The sequence below is a fragment of the Hypanus sabinus genome, chromosome 8, assembly GCF_030144855.1.
Source record: "Hypanus sabinus isolate sHypSab1 chromosome 8, sHypSab1.hap1, whole genome shotgun sequence".
Classification (NCBI taxonomy): Eukaryota; Metazoa; Chordata; class Chondrichthyes; order Myliobatiformes; family Dasyatidae; genus Hypanus; species Hypanus sabinus.
In genome coordinates, this window is record NC_082713.1 from 55,425,229 (window position 1) to 55,444,254 (window position 19,026).

Here is a 19,026-nt window from a genome sequence, read left to right on the forward strand (position 1 = left end):
TATTCTTAATATATTTCTGTAAAGCAACTCATTTCTGGTTGCGATATGCCTTGCTCCTCAAAATGATGGGGACATTGAAAGCATTGTTTAAGGATGTTCCTTGGGCCTAATTATTTGCCCATCATGATACTGGTTAAACTGATAGATGAAATTTATCATGTATTTTCAGAAACCCTGAAGGAATAATTGGAAATGATAGCTGAACAAAGAAATGGAGATGGGGATACGGCTTACATTTTTTTTATGAAAGTATTTTTCTGGAAATGACAAGCCAGTAAACCTCTCATAGGTTCAATGTTGACAGCTAATGCAGCTATTGCAATGACAATTATCATGAATCACTACAGTGAGCTTGGACAAGGCAGCTCTCCATGTATTAACAGATTGGGCAGGGTAGGCACCAGATGGCAAGGATTGCTGAAACCACTTAGAATTCTTAGGATAATGCAGAAGTGTGTGGTTAAAGGGAATTACAGTTCAGCCAGACTTCACTAAAAGTTTTAATGTCCTGCAGTGGAAGTAGAAAATCATGGGCTTTCCACATCCACTGCAAATGCATTTATGAATTTTCTTCACCAAAATAACCATAGGTCAACTTGGACACTGAGCAGCCAGTGAAACTCCATGAAACTCCTGTTATTCATAAGATCCTGAGAAGGGAAATGATAAATATTACCCAGGCTGGCCACTAACTCCGGGATTGTGATGGGGTGGGCCAAACAACCACAACCATGTTGATTGGGTGCAGAAACTCAGGACTTAACGGAAAGGTGAACTGAGAAATTAGGGACTGGTAGTGTTTGTCTTCATCCTTCTGAAACTATCTTTAGCAAAATCAGATGGACAGATTTCCCAACCTATTAACCAAATTGTCTTATGGCAGTACATGGCCTATTCAATGAGTCCCAATGAAGGGTCTTGGCCCGAAACGTTGACTGCTCATTTCCACGGATGCTGTCCGTCCTGCTGAGTTCCTCCAGCTTGTTGTTCATGTTGCTATGGCCTGTTCTGTAGCAAACTTCCGGTTTAAGAAGGTGCTATTGAAGGCAAGCGACAGCTTACTGGTAGTGCAAAAGGCAAGAAATTCGTCAAAAATCATCATTAAAAATGCTTTTCCTGAAGCAAATTGTAGCAAGCTTTCACTTGTTACGAACCCCATAACTGGGTCACTTACCAGCAAAGATAGAGAGGACCGTTGAAGTCTGATGGTACTATTTTTAAACGTCTTTATTTATAAAGGGGCACAAAAATAAGATTAATACAGACATTCAATACATCGTCAATACTCAATCTAAAAACGCGGGTATAATAATAATCATCAATTAAGCAACTCTAACGTTTGTCTAGGGGATATTGTATTGTCCGATGGAAAGATAAAAGTCACTGTCCCTTCAAGCTGCAGCTCTTTGGGTTTAAGAGAGAGACGGTTTGAAACTTGCCCAAGTCTTTATGAGGCCAATCCGTTGAGTCGGGGGGAGTTGGTTCCCTGTTGTTAGTTCCAAGTTGTTTTCCGTGGTACCAGCCACCAGCTCCCAGGCAAGGGAACCGAACGCACGTGGCTTCCTTCAAATGGCTTCCCGCTATTACGGGATCGCTAGCGTTTCTTCTGGTGCGTCTGAGGGGCTGTCCCTACAGCCCCCCCCCCCTTTTATCTTAACTCGCCGGGTAGTAGATGTCAATCAGGTTGGGGTGATGCAATCTCTCTCAACCAGCCCACTTTGCCCGAGGGCTTGCACGTAGCATAGACCCCAGTCCACAAACGTTGTCTCCAGGAGACAATGGCCATGTCTCTCTCTCTCATTTCCTGGGTCCTCTGTCTCAACCTAATAATGCTCTTGCGATTCTCACAAAGGAGGGGGCTCCCCCCTACCCTTCGGCCCCTCAGAGCTGTGGTGCATTCATAACACACTGCAAATAATGAAGAGGCGAACAAAGGCAAAGTGAATTTGAGGGATGAGTCATGCTGGTACGTTACAAAATCGATGCAGTTAGAATTGGAGTGAACACTTCAGAGAGGAGAAGTTGAGGCAGGGGAGTTTTGATGCCTGGGTGTGAGGTTGGACCTCTCTAAGCACTGAGCCTAGAATGGCTTCAGGCTGATCGATGAAACCAGAGTGAATTGTTGCTCCGTGTGGCATGGAGCATTTTGCTGCGGCGGAGCCTGGATTTGAATACAAGGCACAACCCGCTGTTTGGACAATTTAAATGCTGGCCCAGAGAGACTGGAAAGGCAGGATGTCGGGACCAGAGGTGAGAGTCAGGGTGATTTTGCTCACTGTCCCACAATGTTCACTCCTCCCTCCGTGACGCTGAGTACGTGAAACTGCCCCGGTTGCCGGGATTCGTATCTGCAAGCTTCGTGGCAATTTGCCCCGCCAGTATGACGAACTGAGACTGAAGCTATGGCCTACTCCAGGCTGCTCCGGGAATTCAGACCCAAGGACTCAGTTTGGTTGGGAATGCTGCTGCTCGCTTATATTGTTTGCATGATTCGTGTATTTTTCTCTTTCACTGCGGATTGGATGTTGGTTTTCTTTTTTAATTGGGTTCTTTTGGGTTTCTTGCATTGTGGTTGCCTGTAAGCAGACAGATCTTGTATAATTTATACATTCTTTGATAATAAATGTACTTTAAATCTTTGAATCTTGAATATTCTCCTATTTCAATTGCTATATCTATTGTGCAGCCATATGATGTCCCAGGGAACAGAAGAACTGGATGGAGCTCATATGCCTGAAGCAGAAGTCATCTTGCATTACCATTAAACACAGCATAGGCCTATGCACCATCTCCACCCTCCTCCACTCCCACTGCCACAACAGCCAGCCCTCCACCATCTGCAAAACTACTGTGAAATTAACTGCAACTATCACATATTGGATAAAACTAATGAATCACTTGCCATCCATAGTATACAAGGCTGATAAAGTGAAGCCCATAGCACAGCTTCATTTCTACTGCTGACACAGCTAGTTGGCAGAATCCTCTACATAGCAAAAGTCATCAGTTCACAGTTACCCGCGAGGACACAAAATGGCTACCAAAAGTATAAAACCATCCTGCCTAGAATGACCCTTGTACCATTAAAACAAGTGGCATTAATCCTTGGGTTGCAGCATGTGACAAATATTGAATGGGTACATGAGTGAAATTTATCACTCTGGGATAGATAAGGCAACTATATTCTCGGGTTTTACAACTTAATAAACAAATAAACAGAATACCAATTTTAGAATGGAATCTTGAGACAAATTACAAAATTTTTTATTCCCATTGAAAATATTGCAACCTGTTCTGGTCACTATATTTGAAGAAAGATAACATAGTGTTCAAAAAGATACAAGAGGAGGGCTACCCATTTGCTCTCTGCAAAGAAAATACAGAAATTTTATCTGTATGCAACGTGTAACACAGAAACATAAAAAATGCTGCCTGAGCTTTTGAAGTTTTGCAGCAGTTTCTAATGCAAATTGAGATAGCTTAACATTAAAAGACTGAGGAGGTCTTACTGCTGATCCAAACTAGAAATGATGAGGGTACAGGTAGAAGTATAGATCATAAAACATTATTAACAAGGAGTTCTGAATAGTTGCAATGGAATAGCCAGGGATGTAATTAAGATTAAATTCAGGCTTATAGTTGCTGAATAATGTACTCTGAACTCCAATGTCTTCAAGGTACACCAAAAATTCTTTTTGGGGTATTGTAAATATGCCTTTGTATGGTCTGGTTACACAGTTAAAGTAAATCCTGATAATTAATTTTATTGCAGTAAATAAAAATGCAGTGGGAAATATATGAGGTTGTCCCTATTATAAAAAGAAACTTAATAATGTGAAATTGAACATTTTCACATCCCAGTCCACTAGTGCATCATACCTCTAGATTGTCTGTTAATCTGAATAGAACTTTATTACTGTGTTTCTACATCAGTTCAAGTGCTTTTTATATACTGAACTTTCTGAGATTACTGATGTACTGCATATGGATGTCATTATATAGGTTGAATTATAAGCCTTCATTGAAGGAATTACATCTCCAGCATGCCTGCTGGTGGCTGCATTTTAAAAGTGCTGTCCACATTTATAGTTGGTGTCATTTAACTTACCTTTTAAAAAACCCTCTCTCCGTGATTAGGGCTACTCATTTTGGTCTTGGCTGTACATTCTGATTTACCTGAAGTACACACAATGGTCCCAAACTGCTGGGAATTTTAAAAATTATTACTGGTTGGAAGTGCTGGGGAGTTGGTGCAACTACAGAACTCTGGGAGTTCTGGCTATCAGCAGTGTGAGAGAAATGTCTAAAAGAAAAATTTAGAATTTAATAGGTCCTTCATACAAAGGTATGTAACGTGGGACTTTTGAGTATGAAATTATACAAACTTTTAAGTAACTAGATGCTTTATCTAGGATTATTTTACCTGTATCATTTTCAAATGAAGCTCACTGTTTACCAAATGTTTCTTACTCTACTATGACACAGAAGTAGGCCACTGGCTCATGAAACCCATGCCAGTTCTAATCAAGGAAATCCTGTTTGTCTCAGTTCCTCCCTCCTTTCTTTCTTCTCACACCAGGTTCCTGCTATCTGGTGATGCTTAGGGGAGATGTACAGCCAGCTAAACAAACTGTGTATCGGTAGGACAGTAGACCACCCAGTAGAAACTATTTGTTAATGAAGAGAATATGCAAAGACCATGTTACAAAGAACTCAGGAAGGGAATTAAGAAGGCCAAGAGAGACCATGAAAAGCCTTTGGCCAAGTGTGAATAAAGAGAAACCCAAGGCATTCAATACATACATACTTCAGGAGCAAGAGGATAATTAGGGAGAGGGTAGGGATCACTCAAGGACAATAAGGGGGTGTATTTGCTTGGGTGTGTAGGATATGGGTGAAGTCCTTAATGAGTACTTTAGTTCAGTACTTACCAAGGAGAAGGATGAGGAGGATAGGGAGATCAGTGCCAAGAGTATTAATATCCTAGGGCATTTCAAAGTAGAGGAGGATATAATATCGGGTCTTTTAAAGAGCATTAAGGTGGATAACTCTCCAGGTCCTGATGGGATATACCCCAAGTTATCGAGAAAGGCAGCTGAAGAAACTGCTGGGGCCTCAATCAATAGCTTTGCTTCCTTCTAGCCACAGGTAAGGTCCCAGAGGACTGGTGAATAACTAATGTTGTTCCATTATTCAAGAAGGGAACCAGAGATAATCCTGGAAACTATAAACCGGTGACTCTCACATAAGTGGTAGGGAAGCTTCTAGAGAGATTTCTTGAAGATGGGATTTATAGAGAGACAGAATGGCTTTGTGCAGGCAAGTTGCGTCTTACTAACTTGATTCAGTTTTTTGACAAGGTGATGTGGGTTATTGATGGAAGTAGAGATGTGGGTGTTGCCTACATGGATTTTAGTAAGGCATTTAACGAGGTCCCTTGTGGGAGGCTCATCCAGAAGATTAAGATGCATGGGATCAATGGTGAATTGGTCATTTGGATTGAGAATTAGCTTGCCCATGGAAGAGAGAGGGTAATGATTGAAGAGACTGGAAGTCCTCGATTAGTGGTGTTCCACTGGGACTTCTGCTGTTTGCGTTGTACAAAAGTGAACTGAAAGAAAAATGGGTGGGTTAGCAAGTTTGCAGATGATACGAAGGTTAGGGGCATTGTGGATAGTGTAGATCATTGGCAAAGAATAGAGTGGGATATAGATTAGTTACAGAAAGGGGCAGGCAGAGAAATGGCAGGTGGAGTTTAAACCAACTCAAAATGAAGAGTTGCACCTTGGTAGGTCAAATGTAAAGAAACAGTACATTGTTAAGGGAAAGACCCTTAAAGTGTTGATGAGCAGAGGGATCTTGGGATCCAAGTTCACAGCTCCCTGGAAGTACTTATACAGGTTGGTAGGGTGGTTAGGGTGGTTATTAGTTGAGGTCAAAAGTCAGGAAGTTATGTCGCAGCTTTATAAGACTCTAGTTAGACTGCCTCTGGATTATTGCATATAGTTCTGGTCACTCCATTGCAGAAAGGATATTGAGGCTTTGGAGAGTGTACAGCAGAGGCTTACAAAGATACTGTCTGGATTAGAAGGTGTGCGCTATAATGAGAGGTTGGATAAACATGGGTTGTTTTCTCTAGAGCAACAGAAGCAAAGGGGGAGATCCGATAGAAGTTCATAAGGTTATGAGGCATAGATAGAGCAGACAGACAACATCTTTTCCCAGGTTTGAAATGTCTAATGGTCGCGGGCATGCATTTAAGGTGAGAGGGGGTAATTTCAAAGGAGATGCGTGGGGTAAGTTTTTACACTGAGAGTGGTGCCTGGGGTGGCAAATACAATAGGAACTTTTCAGAGACATTTAGTTAGGCACATGAATGTGAGGAAAATGGAAGGATACGGATGTCGTGTAGGGTTAAGGGATTAATTTAGTTGGTTATTTGATTACTAGTTGAATAGGTTCAGCACAACATTGTGGGCAGAAGAAAATTCCTGTGCTGAACTGTTCTATGTTCTGTGGAACTATCAATTGAGCATGTTTCAAACATATGCAAAAACAAATGTTCAGTAAGAGTGTGTCATTGAACTTGAAACTGCATTCATTGAACAAACCTGACACAAATATTAATCCAAACGATTCACTCTTCAGCTGATGAATCACAAGTTGAACCCTCCTGCTTACTGCAGCTAAGAGTGTTAACAAAACCCAAATGGTTCTGGCTCTCCATTGTCACTGAGAAAGAGTGTGGGTCTTCTGAATTCCAAGACTACTTCCCATCTGTTTCAGGAGAGCTCAGGATTCATTGGCTGTCATCCACCTGTGTTTTGGGATCCTCCATCACCATTCAGCCTGTCCCTGACTCACTTCCCCAGGGACAGCAGCGGGATGCTGCCACAACTTCATCACCTGATACTCACTGCTGATACCTGACACCAACCATTCCACGCATGTGGCAGACCTGCTGGCTTGAAGTTTAAAGGACTGCCTTGCTGATTGCAAAGGGTTTGCCTGTGGGGGTCAAATGACTTGCCCCTTAATCTGAGAGCAGGGTATTCCTCTTACATGCTAATACAATGTGATATAATCCCACAGGTGTCAGACTTTTATCTCCAATTCCACACACATCCAGCTGTCATCTGAATTCCCTGCCTTTATTTTATCTGTGTGTTTTGAGATTTTATTACAAATTTCTTTTTGAAGTGTGAGAAATGTTATGTATTTTAGCGATAACTCACAGTTTAAGTGCTGATTAGATACGAGTATATAAGGTTTGCATTCTTTTTTCTGTAGAAAGGCACAGCTGCCTGCAGATCTGCCTCTTACAGAACTCCACCTTCAGGTGGCAGAACAAATCGTAAGTGCCATGGGTTAGAGGTGTTCTGTGAGGGAGCAGATCTGGCATTGTGTAAAAGGTGGTATTGTGGTACCATGGACTACCATTTCAATGAGAAATCTTGACCTGAGCTTAAAGTACCTGCCTCCTGTCATTTCTTAAAGTAATAGTAATCACCCACATAATCACAGACATTACTCATAGATATTTAATACATATAATCAGATACACTTTGTAAAATGTCACTTCAGCTATTTGGAACCCTCATTGTAAATTGCACAGAGCAACGAATAATCTGCCGGAGGAACTCAACGTGTCAGAAAGCATCTGAGGGAGGAATGGAACCGTCGATGTTTCAGGTTAAAACATTGACCTTCCTTTCCTCCAACAAATGCTTCTCAATCCATTGACTTGCTCTGGCAGGTTGTTGGTGGCTCCATATTCCAGTATGTGTAGTTTCTTGTGTTTGCATAAATCGCATGCTCCTGACTGCTGTACACCTGCTAACTTGACGTAAGTAGAGATCATAGCTTCAAACTTAATTCGATTGTTTTGAGTTAACAAATCCCAACCAAAATAGCAAAACAAATAAAAGCATCAACATTTATATTTAAAAAAACTCTTAATATAGTGTAATGCTTCAAGGGGACCTCACAAGAAAACTTGCCACTCACAAGAAACATTAATATCCTTGGCAAGCAGGTGAAGAAAAATAGCTACTGATGCCATCTTTTTTTTAACTGTCAGATTTGATGTTGATGCCCTGCGTTGTTAATGTGTTGCAGACACTAGCTGCTTCACAGATGGAGAATGGTCACAGATAGTGCCAGTGAGCAACTAGTGCAGTGAATTGCAGTGGCAAAGAGGTTTAGAAAACAGGATTGTGGCAAAGACATCACTCCCTATACATAACATGTTGTCAGAATGAGATGATGTGACTTACGCCATTAATTTCCTTTCCTTTGCAAATGCCATACAACAAGAGAGGAACACCATGAGCAAGGTCACAAATTAAAGCAGCAATTAAAAGTTGCCTGTTATTTTGAGGGAAACCCGCACATCCTTCATGTCATGCATAAAATGATTCTTCCAGTTAGTTGGATTCTTCTTTTAACAGATCTGTGCCCGTGTTTGCATCTTCTTATCTATATTCCTTTATGCGAAACACACGGCAGAGCCAAAGCTCTCCGAAATGACTCAAAATTCAAAGCTTAATGCACTATCAAGGTACATATACATCACCATATAATATCTTGAGATACATTTTCTTGCAGGTATTTACAGGAAAAGTAAAGAAAACTACTGACCCTCTTCACCTCTGATCCCCTAATGAGGTATGGTTCATGAAGCAGCTCCAGCTTCTTCCCCTGGTAGTTGATAGTCATCTGTTTGGTTCTGCTGATGTTGCATGAGAATTTGTTATTGTGGCACCATTCGATCAGATTTTCAGTCTCCCTCCTATATGCTAATACATCGCCACTTTTGATTCGGCCTACAACAGTGGTGTTGTTAGCAAACTTAAATACGGATAATTGGAGTTGACTTATCCACACAACCATAGCTACAAGTGAGTAAAGCAGAGGGCTAAGCACTTGAATCCAGGTTCCCATTAAACAATTTACAAGAGCTATCAATATTTATAAACAACACAGACTGTCGGTCGGACAATAATACCTGAAAATGTCAAGCACGGGCCATGTCCATGTCAGTTCCAGAGACCATAAACCAAAGAAAAGTCCTAGGTAAAATCTGTAAGGAAAAAATAAACACTAGAAGAACCCACAGTGATTATCCACATGCACACTTGCTCCACCTGCCCCTTTACACCCATCTATCACTTCAGGAAAACCATCGACAGGCTCTGACCTAGGAGAAAGAATAACCAGAAATATTCCAACATGCCATCTAATGGAACAAGTATATGACCATGGTTCTTCCAAACATTAGGACATCCAGGATAATAAAATAACAGTTAGGATTCAAAATTCTCTTTATTTCTCCATATTTGGTTTCTTTCAAGCCCCTGATTTTGCACTCAGCCTCTGGGTAACCCTCTTCAGAGGCTCTACACTTTGGGAAATCCCAGCAGAAACCTTTTTGCCTTCCTTTAACATTTTACATTAATCCCAGATTGTTGGCCAAGCACCAAGCCTGCTACCTCCTAATGTGACCTAAGGCAGGTTTTTTTTTTAATATATAATATCCCAGATTACAACAAATAGCAAACTAGAGTTATAGTTCAGTAAACTGGAATTTAATGGCAGTTGTGGAATTTAAATTAGCTTATAATTGGGAATTTATATAATTCAGTTATTTATATTAATGACCACTAAAGAGATGGATTGTCACCAAGACCAAACCGTTCACCACAAGTAAACTCAGAGGCACTAACCTTCAGCTAAGGTGGTTCAGCTACCTACCTTCGCTATTCAATAAAAATTGCCAACAGAGAAAACCCTACCATCAACATTCTAGGGAATCACCATTACCAAAACCTTAAGCACAAAGCAGGGCTTATTTGGAAATCTCCAGTTCTGAATATCTCTGTCTTACATTGTGCAATGTACAATTGTCATTAGTACTGTAGCTACATGGCCACATAAGAGGCTATGAATCCTGCAACAAGTGACTCACCTTTTGACACCTCAAAGCCACTCCACCACCTACAATGTACAAAAGCAGGAATGAAATAGTATTCTCATCACTTGCCTGGTTAACTGCAGTCACAACAATATTCAAGGCATTTAACACCATCCAGCATAAAATAGTCTGCTTGACGGGTATTTTGTCCATCATCATCAGCATCTACAAATGCAGCAACTCCCAAAAATGCAAAATCTGTAAACAAGAAGGGCAAATGGATCGGGTGCAAAGAAAGACCTGTAGCTCATCAGGAGAAATGCAACAGTTCAAGAAGATGAGTCTCTACTAACTTACCAAAGTCACTTAGAATTGTGAAAAAACACTACCATTTCCAGCAGTGTTCAGATGCAAAAAAAAAGAATAAATACAAATCTTCAGAATAATTGCATCATTTCAACAGCATTGATCACAGCTGGGATGGAGTTATCAGTGATACAATCCTCTTAGCATCTTCAACTGGGAAGAGAAGGCCCATATTTCTCCTAAAGTTAGCATCTGTATCCTTGTCAAGGAGGGCAGACACATGCTTCCATTAATGGATGATTATTTTTGGGAGTAAGTGTTGGCTTTCATTCCAATTGACAGAGACTGTTCAATAATGAGTACTAGGGGGCAGTCTTGCCCTACTGGAGTCAAACTCTTCAAGTCAAAAGGGAAGAAACTGGAAGAAAGACAAAGCAAATAACTCTCTGCAGATGTCAACAGAATTACATCTCTTTCTAACATCAGGAAGAGCTCCAAGAACCAAAGAAGCTCTTGAAATCCAAGTCTGGGCATTAAATTTGCTTAGGAAATAAAATGTACGAGCAGAATTATCTATTTGGCCCATTGAGTTTGCTCCACTATACAGGCATGACTGATTTATTTTCCCTCTGACCCCATTCTCCTGCCTTGTCCACATAACCTTTGAAACCCTTACTAATCAAAATCCTAAAAACCTCTGCTTTATATATACCCAATTAGTTCCACAGTCATCTGTGGCAATAAATTCCACTGATTCACCATCCTCTGGCTGAAAGAAATTCCACCTAACGTTGGTTTTATGACTGCAATTGGATATAAAAATATAAAAACTTCAAATGTTAAAAGTTATCTAGCTCAATCATTTCATGTTGGTACATCCGTAAATTGAAGGATGCTTTTAATTTTCCCTGAAGGCTCAATGGTAAATGCACAATGTAATACAGAGATATTCCGAGCTGGAATTTTCTGGAATAAGTTCTGTTCTGTGCTTAGCTATGTCATCCGATTGAGAACACTGATGGGAATGTTATCCTTGGCCTCAAAGTTTCTTGATTATTATCAGGAGACTTCAGCTGTTAAGTAAGCATGCAGGTGACCTTGGATGAAGACACATCTGACCTTGGCATTCATACTTCCAGTGATGGAATAAACTGGAAAAACATTCACACTTTCATTAGCTTTGCTGTGCTGTTAACCAACTCACTCTCAGTAAATTAAAGCCAACATTGAATTAAAGGAGGTGGTAGAATCTTGGCTTCATTGTTATGGATCATGATGAAAAGCACCATGAACATAATGAACATAACCAAGCACTAGTGGAACATGATGCAGTCTACATACATAAATTCCCATAATCTCATGACGGTTATTGAAGTTCCTCTAATGGAATTGATGCCCATACATTTTAAATTTAAAGTTAGTTTGCATTCTCTAATTTATTTTTTTGAACTTTGCCTATTCTGGGTGGGGTGGGGGTAATGTCTTTACCCAAGGAGGTGTAAGACGCTCCTTCACTCTGCTTGCTTGCAGGTCTCCTTCGGGCAACGTGTAGCACCTGCTTAGGCCCTTCGGTTGGGTCCACATGAAGCTATGGGAGCAGGCGATGGATAGGTCGTATGAACAGCTGGGGTATTTCACAATCCTGGTTATGTGATTACTGACACCAGGCAGACAATTTCTGAAGAATATTGATAATGACTGGGGTCAACCATCTTGTAAAGACACTGCCCAGAAGAAGGTTCTATCTTCTGTCAAAAGGTTGCCAAGAACATTCATGGTCATAGAAAGATCATGTTCACCCACATCACAGGACATGACACACAACAAACAAATGACAAGGAAGTGTGCAGGAGTGAGGTAGTTCAGCTGGTTGAGTGGTGTCACAGCAACAACCTTGCATTCAACATCAGTAAGACCAGGGAATTGAATGTGGACTTCAAGGAGGGACGCTTGAGGGAACACACACCGGCCTTTATCAAGGGATCAGAAGTGGAAAGGATGAGCACTAAAAGGAGTTTAGCTTCTATCAGTTTACAAGTATAAAGATAAAAACACAGAGGTACAACAGGCGTATTTCATTTCTGTGTGCAAAGCTACTTTTGCAGGAAAATATTAACTTGCTAACAGTTAATCCAATAAATGCAAACAACTCATTCAATAATTTTGCGTGTCATAGTTGATATGAAATAAGTAAGTAAAGCTTTGCCTAAGTGCAATATTCATTTTCCAGTTGACAGGTTTATTGGTGCATGTGTATAATAGCAATAACTAGCACTTACATAATATTTAAATATGGTAATAGACTGTTAATTGGAATAAGGAGATGATCATATGATGAAAGATTGGACAGGCTTCACTGTATTTGCAGTACTTTAGAAGAATGAGAGATGATGATGATGATTGAACACTTCTCGGGGGTCTCGATAATTCTGATGGTGGTAAAATGGCTATTCTTGCAGAAAAATTCAGATCTAAGAGCCACTGTTTAATAAATAATGGGTTACCCATTTAAGACAGAATTGAGGCAAATAATTTTCAGATATTACGAGTTATTGGAGTTAACTTCTTTAAAAGCAGTAGAAGGAGTCTTTGGATATATCTAAGTAGAGCAGAGGTATATTGATATGGAGCTGAAGTAATAACCAAATTATACAACTAAATTTAAAATCAGTATTGCCTGGCACAGCAGACTCAGGGGCCGAGTGTCAACTCCTGCTCCCAATTTATATGTCACAAAGTGTTACAAATAAGCGGAATGGATGATATAGGAAAGAATTAAAACAGGGATGATATTACTTTAGGTGACAAAGTGCAGTCAGGATTTTAAAGGAAGGGATGAAGGGTTTATTAAGAACTTTCCATACCTTGGGACGCACACAAAGCAGAGTGTGTATGTATAGCATAAATGGGGATTTTCATGGAGGAGACTAGTATCAGAAAACTGATATGCTTGGGAAAGGAGGAAGCTAGTGCTTGAAAGACCAGAGTAAATAACAAAAATTAGGGGAAGGAGAGGTGGGAAAACGTTGGAGGAGGATACTCAGTAAGAAGAATGAAAAATTTAAGTTGGAAACATAGAGAACAGAGAATCATTATGGTTTAGAAGGACAATGGTGATGTGTGATGAGGAACTGATGCAGGTCTGAAGCAGAACAATAACATTTTGATGAGTTAAAATTTACTAAAAATAGATGTGGGAAGGCATATCTGGAGATGGCAGAAACCTGGATTAGAATTTTAATGGCAGATGTGGACAGTGGTCAAGCTGCCTGTTACCACAGGTAATTTATTACATGTGGATAGATTCCTCGTGATTAGAAAGCTACAGGGTCAAAGAATCATCTCAGCATTAAATAAAATACTCAGCTTGCAGTCAGTGGGGGCAGGAGAACTTGTAAACAGGTAAACGTCTAACATTACTCTGACCTTTTTTACCGCAGCATGGTCACAAACTAATGCCCAGTCATCTACTATTTTTATGTCTTATTCACACTATGTGAAACTTGATAATATCAGTCAAGAACCTGTTTAGCTTTGAAACATTTTCAAATAATGTTGAGGACTTTCCAATTCTTTAATTTTCTGATCTATCTGCCTTAAACAATCCTAAATATTATATTATTGCACCAGGTATTCAACAGTTATTCAAATGAATATTTACAAGCTGCAAAAATCCATACCCTTACATTCATTAAATCCCAGAAGTTTCCAAGTGAACTGGAGATCAATGCTAATGATTATGAATTCCAAATACTTCTGTGATATAATTATTATTCCAACAGTTGTTTTTCATTGTTTTCCCCCAAAAGTGTTATCCCTTTAATGTAAGGGTCATCTTGAGTGTGTTCTTCTGGGATCTTCTGTTCCTCTGTACATTTCCCTCTGTGTCAGCCTCTGCCACAGTTGGTTACAGGAGCTATGGAAGTTGGAAATGATCCGGACAGATCTTCAAGCATTTATTCTTAGTGAAGATCTTGGGGCATCAATGAAAAGAGAGCATCTAGGATTCTATTCCAGGAATAATGGGACCAGCTGTAATACTATAGGTGGCAATTTAGTTGAATACAGCTACCCAGCAGAGGCCAAATACCAGATTTGTTTCTCTCCTGCATTGTCTGCACACCCTTGGTTAACACAGCTGTGCCACCAGAGATATTTAATGATTTTGATTTATTTTCTGTCATAGCACCCTCTGAGTGCACAGCATTCTCAATATTGAAGATATATTGTTAGACCTACTCCAGGCACAGTAGTGCATAATCTAATATAACTCTTCAACATAGTACTGACAGAATGCAGCACTACCTGAGATAGTCTATTTCTATTGAGTGTTAGGCCTTTCTGCTCTCTCAAGCAAAAGTAAATTTTCTCTGGCCCTTTTACAAGAAGAATGATGTCTTTCAGTGTCCTAACCTATGTTAGCTTATCTAATCATTATCTCACAGATCTTTGATGCTGTATTTCCCATTGTCAAGCATTTCAAAAAGTTAGTTGTTGGCTATAGCACAATTTGTGATGCCCTGGTAGGATGTAAATACAATATTTTCCTTAAATTTACATAATGACCAATGCTAGCATTTCAAGTGTAGACCCTTTTGCAATACTCCATTTGCTATGAGATGCAAATCATTACTTGGGATTACAATCCTTGGGAAATATAATTAATGTAAACAACATTAAAAACAAAGTCCTGCTTCTGACCTCTGTAAGTGCAGCCTTCGTCCTGGGTAAGTCAACTTTATCTATACAGGCTGCATTGTGATTTTATTCTTTTCTTTTTCTCTTCTTTTATGAAAAGGTGCTAAACTAAAGGTAAGTTGCTTATAAGTATCTAGAGATTTATGTGACATGAATTTCCGGTATCTACTGGTTACTGTCCAGAAGATCTCAGCCTTGACATCAGCAAGAAGACTGAGCAGCCAATTAAATTGCAGATTTTCACAAACAGGAAATCAGGAAGGAAGAGGCACGACTTTAAGAAATATTTTTGTAGGTTTTATAGAACGGAAATAAATAATGGAACTGGTAATATATTGTAAATAAACATTCAAGAACTATGAACATTTATTATATTTCAAAATATTAATACGAGGGAATTGCAATCTGTATTACTTTTCAGGGCTGCAGTATTTGCTATGTAATCATTACAAATTAAAATGCTGAGAAAAATTCACATGAAGGAACAAATTACATAATGTTTCTCTGTGAAATAACCTGAAAATGCTTTGTCAATCTTAGAAATTTTTATCCTTTCAACTGGTTTCCATTGCGCTGGGTGAAGACCCCCAACAGCTGTCTGTGGAGGTGTGGATTTCTGCTTTAAATTACATCTGTGCAGAAATTGCAACGTTGCCATCAGCTTCACAGCGGGATATGACAGTTTTGGCATTGTTGCACTTGTATCCAAGCCATTTAGTGGTTCTATTTAACAAAATGAGCTTGCTGGAAATCAGACCATGTTGCCAGGAAATTATCAATCAGCAGTTTGAAGAACATAATACAACATCCTGGATAATCCCAATTCACTGACTACTACAATAGAAATCTTTTTTTTTAAAACTGCACAGTGGGAACTATTTTTGCTGAGAGTTATTCTGTTAATCTTCCTTCAGAGAACATGCTGAAGTACTCCCAAAGTAGAGCCTTTCTTCCTAATGGCCGGGTTAATGACAGTCAGAGAAATAATAAAAGCACCAGGCTCCCAAGATAAAACTCTGCTTTGAAAAGATACAGTTCTCAAAGAGACACTGAGTCTAATGTCTTGACTTCATTCCTAATGTTGAAACTGTCCTTTTTGATTAGGATATAAATCCTTACCAATGGCCCGTGCAAAAGATCCAAAGACGCCAGCTCGAGCCCACCACTGCATGAGGAAAATTTAAATTTGATTTTAAAAAATAAATAATGAAATCTTGCATTTAAAAAAAACAGTATCTGTAATGGTTCTTGAAAACTGCTTAGTTGTAATTGAAACTCACCTAGCTGACAGATGCCCTTTGGAGAAAGAAACCTGCCATCTTTGTTCTTGAACACATGAACTCAAGAACATATAAATAGATAAAAATGGGAGTAGATCACCAGGTCCCTCAAGTTTACCCCATCATTCAACTTGACCACTGCTGATATTTGCTGGCCTTATCTCTTCTTATGTACCAGTTACTCAAAACCTCAAATTCCCTGTACTATCATGTACTTGTCAATGTCCACCTTAAATATCTATTTATTTATTTATTTATTTAAGGTGGCGATTTTATATATGCGTGTGTGTCTATATACACTGTATATACATTATATATATATAATTATCTGGTCTCCACTACTGTTTGGGGCAGGGGATTGCAGAAATTCACAACTCTCTGAGTGAAGACATATCTACACTGCTGTGTTCAAAGTCACCAGAGAGACAGTGAAGCTGGTGATATTAATGTCTTTATTCATCACATCACAACAAGCAGGCGTTCTTCTGGAGACTCTCACAGTAGGGTCTCACAAACTCAAAAGTACATCACATTTTTATCCCCGTAAGATTGAAAGTAACAGTAGATGATAAAATGAAGTTTCAGTAGTTAGTAAGTAAAGCTTTAGATGACTTGATGTTTCAATCCCTATGGTAAGTCGGCACTCTCAATGTTGGCAGTGGGCTTGGAGTGGTGACAAGAAGGGTAGGTACCTCATTGGGGTCATCAGGTGGGCACCCTCCTTCTTTGGCGTTTCGTTGATAAGTCCACAAAGTCTCCAGAGGGCTCAATGGTGCTACCTGGCATCCCAGATACACCCCCCTCAGTTCCGTACCCTCCTGTCTTCATCTTGCAGCCCAGTTGTTGTCTTTCCTTTTAATCCAAATCCAATTGCTGCTTTCTTCTGCTGCATTTGTCAAGGACTTGATTGCTTGTTGGAATAAATAACCCCTCACCCCCATCTTCTTCAATAGACTGGTTGTAGACGTAGCCACAGATCCCCTGCATCCCACTTCTACAGGGAAAATCTTGGTCTTCCAGCTGTTCTGGGCAGCTTCAGTTGCCAGTTCAGAGTACTTGGTCTTTTTCCTCTCATCAGCTTCTTCAACACCATCTTTCCATGGTACTGTCAATTCCACAACATATGCCAGTTTTGCTGTTGTGGACCACAGGACCATGTCTGGCCAGAGTGTTGTAGATGCAATGTCTGGGGGAAACACAAGCTTTTTTTTCCAAGTCCGCACCCATTTTCCAGTTCCAAGCAACCTGCAGAACGCTTACCTCTTTTTATATTACACGGTGCTCTAGAGGGTGGCCTGCTGATACAAATCGTGTGATGTGAACATTTCTTGCCAATGTTTGTGGGAGAACATTTGTGGTGATTCGCCTCTGATTGATGCCAGCTGTCTGAGAACTTGGTTATGCCGCCAGGTATACTGCCCTGAGGCTGAGGCTCATAGTGCATCCTGTTAAAATGTGCTTTAGTAATCCAGGTGCTTGACAAAGAGAGCATTGTTTACTTCAATATTTTTGGCTAACAATGTCTCCTTAAAATATCTGTCTCCAGTGGGAGAGACCTCTGAATATTCAAACACCCTGGTGGAACAATCTAAAAACTTCCAAAGACTCTCTGAGTACACAAAAGTTCAGCAATTTGATATGCTAAGTGATAGTATCAGTCTGGTTTGCAAGTTTCCTTGAATTTCTTTACAATGGTGCAAATGACTTAAACATATAGTTGTTTGGATTTATGCAGGCCAATGAATACAACCCCATTGTCTTAAAATTTGGCTGATGCATATGCAAACTTTTGCAGATTATTTTGCAGACCAAATCTCAGACTACGTCCACACTAGACCGGATAATTTTGAAAACGCTGGTTTCGTGTAATAATGATAGGCATCCACACTCTGCATTTTTGAAAATATCTCTATCCACACTGAAAAGGAGATCTCGGTGAATCTTCTCCTGCTGCGCACGCGCAGGACACATCTACCGAAAACAAACGACATGTTTGGTGTCGAATCTCACCGTAAAAGTGCGGCATTTGTGTAGCTACTGACTAGAAAAACTTAAAAGACAGACAGCTGTTGGCTCGCATGCGGGAGAACTTAAAACTAAAAAAAACAAATACTGGAGCATATGGAGGCAACCGACAGGGAATTCACGGACAGATTGACCCGGCTGACGATGAACGTTAAAAAACTGACTAACTCTATTGCATTAATTAAGCACCTTGTTAAATGTATAAAACATGTCTGCATCAGTGTTATCTTGTATTTCCATACAATGTTACATTAGGCTGTTACACATCTATTGTCAGAGAAGTACTTGCATAAACAGGTAAACCACCTTCATACGAGCAAGGACAGAAAACAGGGCAAAGTGTGTACAGTATTCAGTAAGTTATGGGTCAAAGTATTTGGTGAGTACATTTCTAACTCCTCTGGCTTCAGTCTCGTTGCCGTCTGTTCTGAAATTGTTTGGTTGCGTTCAAGAAAACAATAAAATAGCGCACTGCTGTCTGACAGCGTTTTCAAAAGTCTCCGGTTACTCCGTCCACACTGATCTGCCCGAGCGGCGTTTTCAAAAATATCCACCTTGGAAAGCGTTTCTATAAAGCTTGGGTTTTGGGGGACAAAAACGCCGTTTTAGTGTGGACGGAGGGTAAAAACGAAGAGAAAAAGCTTCGGTTCCAGATTTATCCGGCACAGTGTGGATGTAGCCTCAGTCTGTGGGGCCAGACTGAGATTTTATTTGCAAAGATGTGTTTTAATGTTAATTTAATGCTTGCAGTTTACAATTTATATTGTTATGATCCCAGTCCCCTCCTTTGTGAGAATCGCAAGA

At 40.0% G+C, this 19,026-nt stretch overlaps 1 long non-coding RNA gene across 1 annotated transcript in view; it reads right to left on the reverse strand.

Annotated features, from left to right (window-relative positions):
- Window positions 1–1,222: 1,222 nt before the first annotated feature.
- LOC132397748 (uncharacterized) overlaps window positions 1,223–19,026 on the reverse strand; it is a 151,688-nt gene continuing 133,884 nt past the window's right edge. Inside the window, exon 3 of the long non-coding RNA XR_009513436.1 lies at window positions 1,223–2,576. This is a non-coding gene — a long non-coding RNA (uncharacterized LOC132397748). The remainder of the gene's footprint in view (window positions 2,577–19,026) is intronic.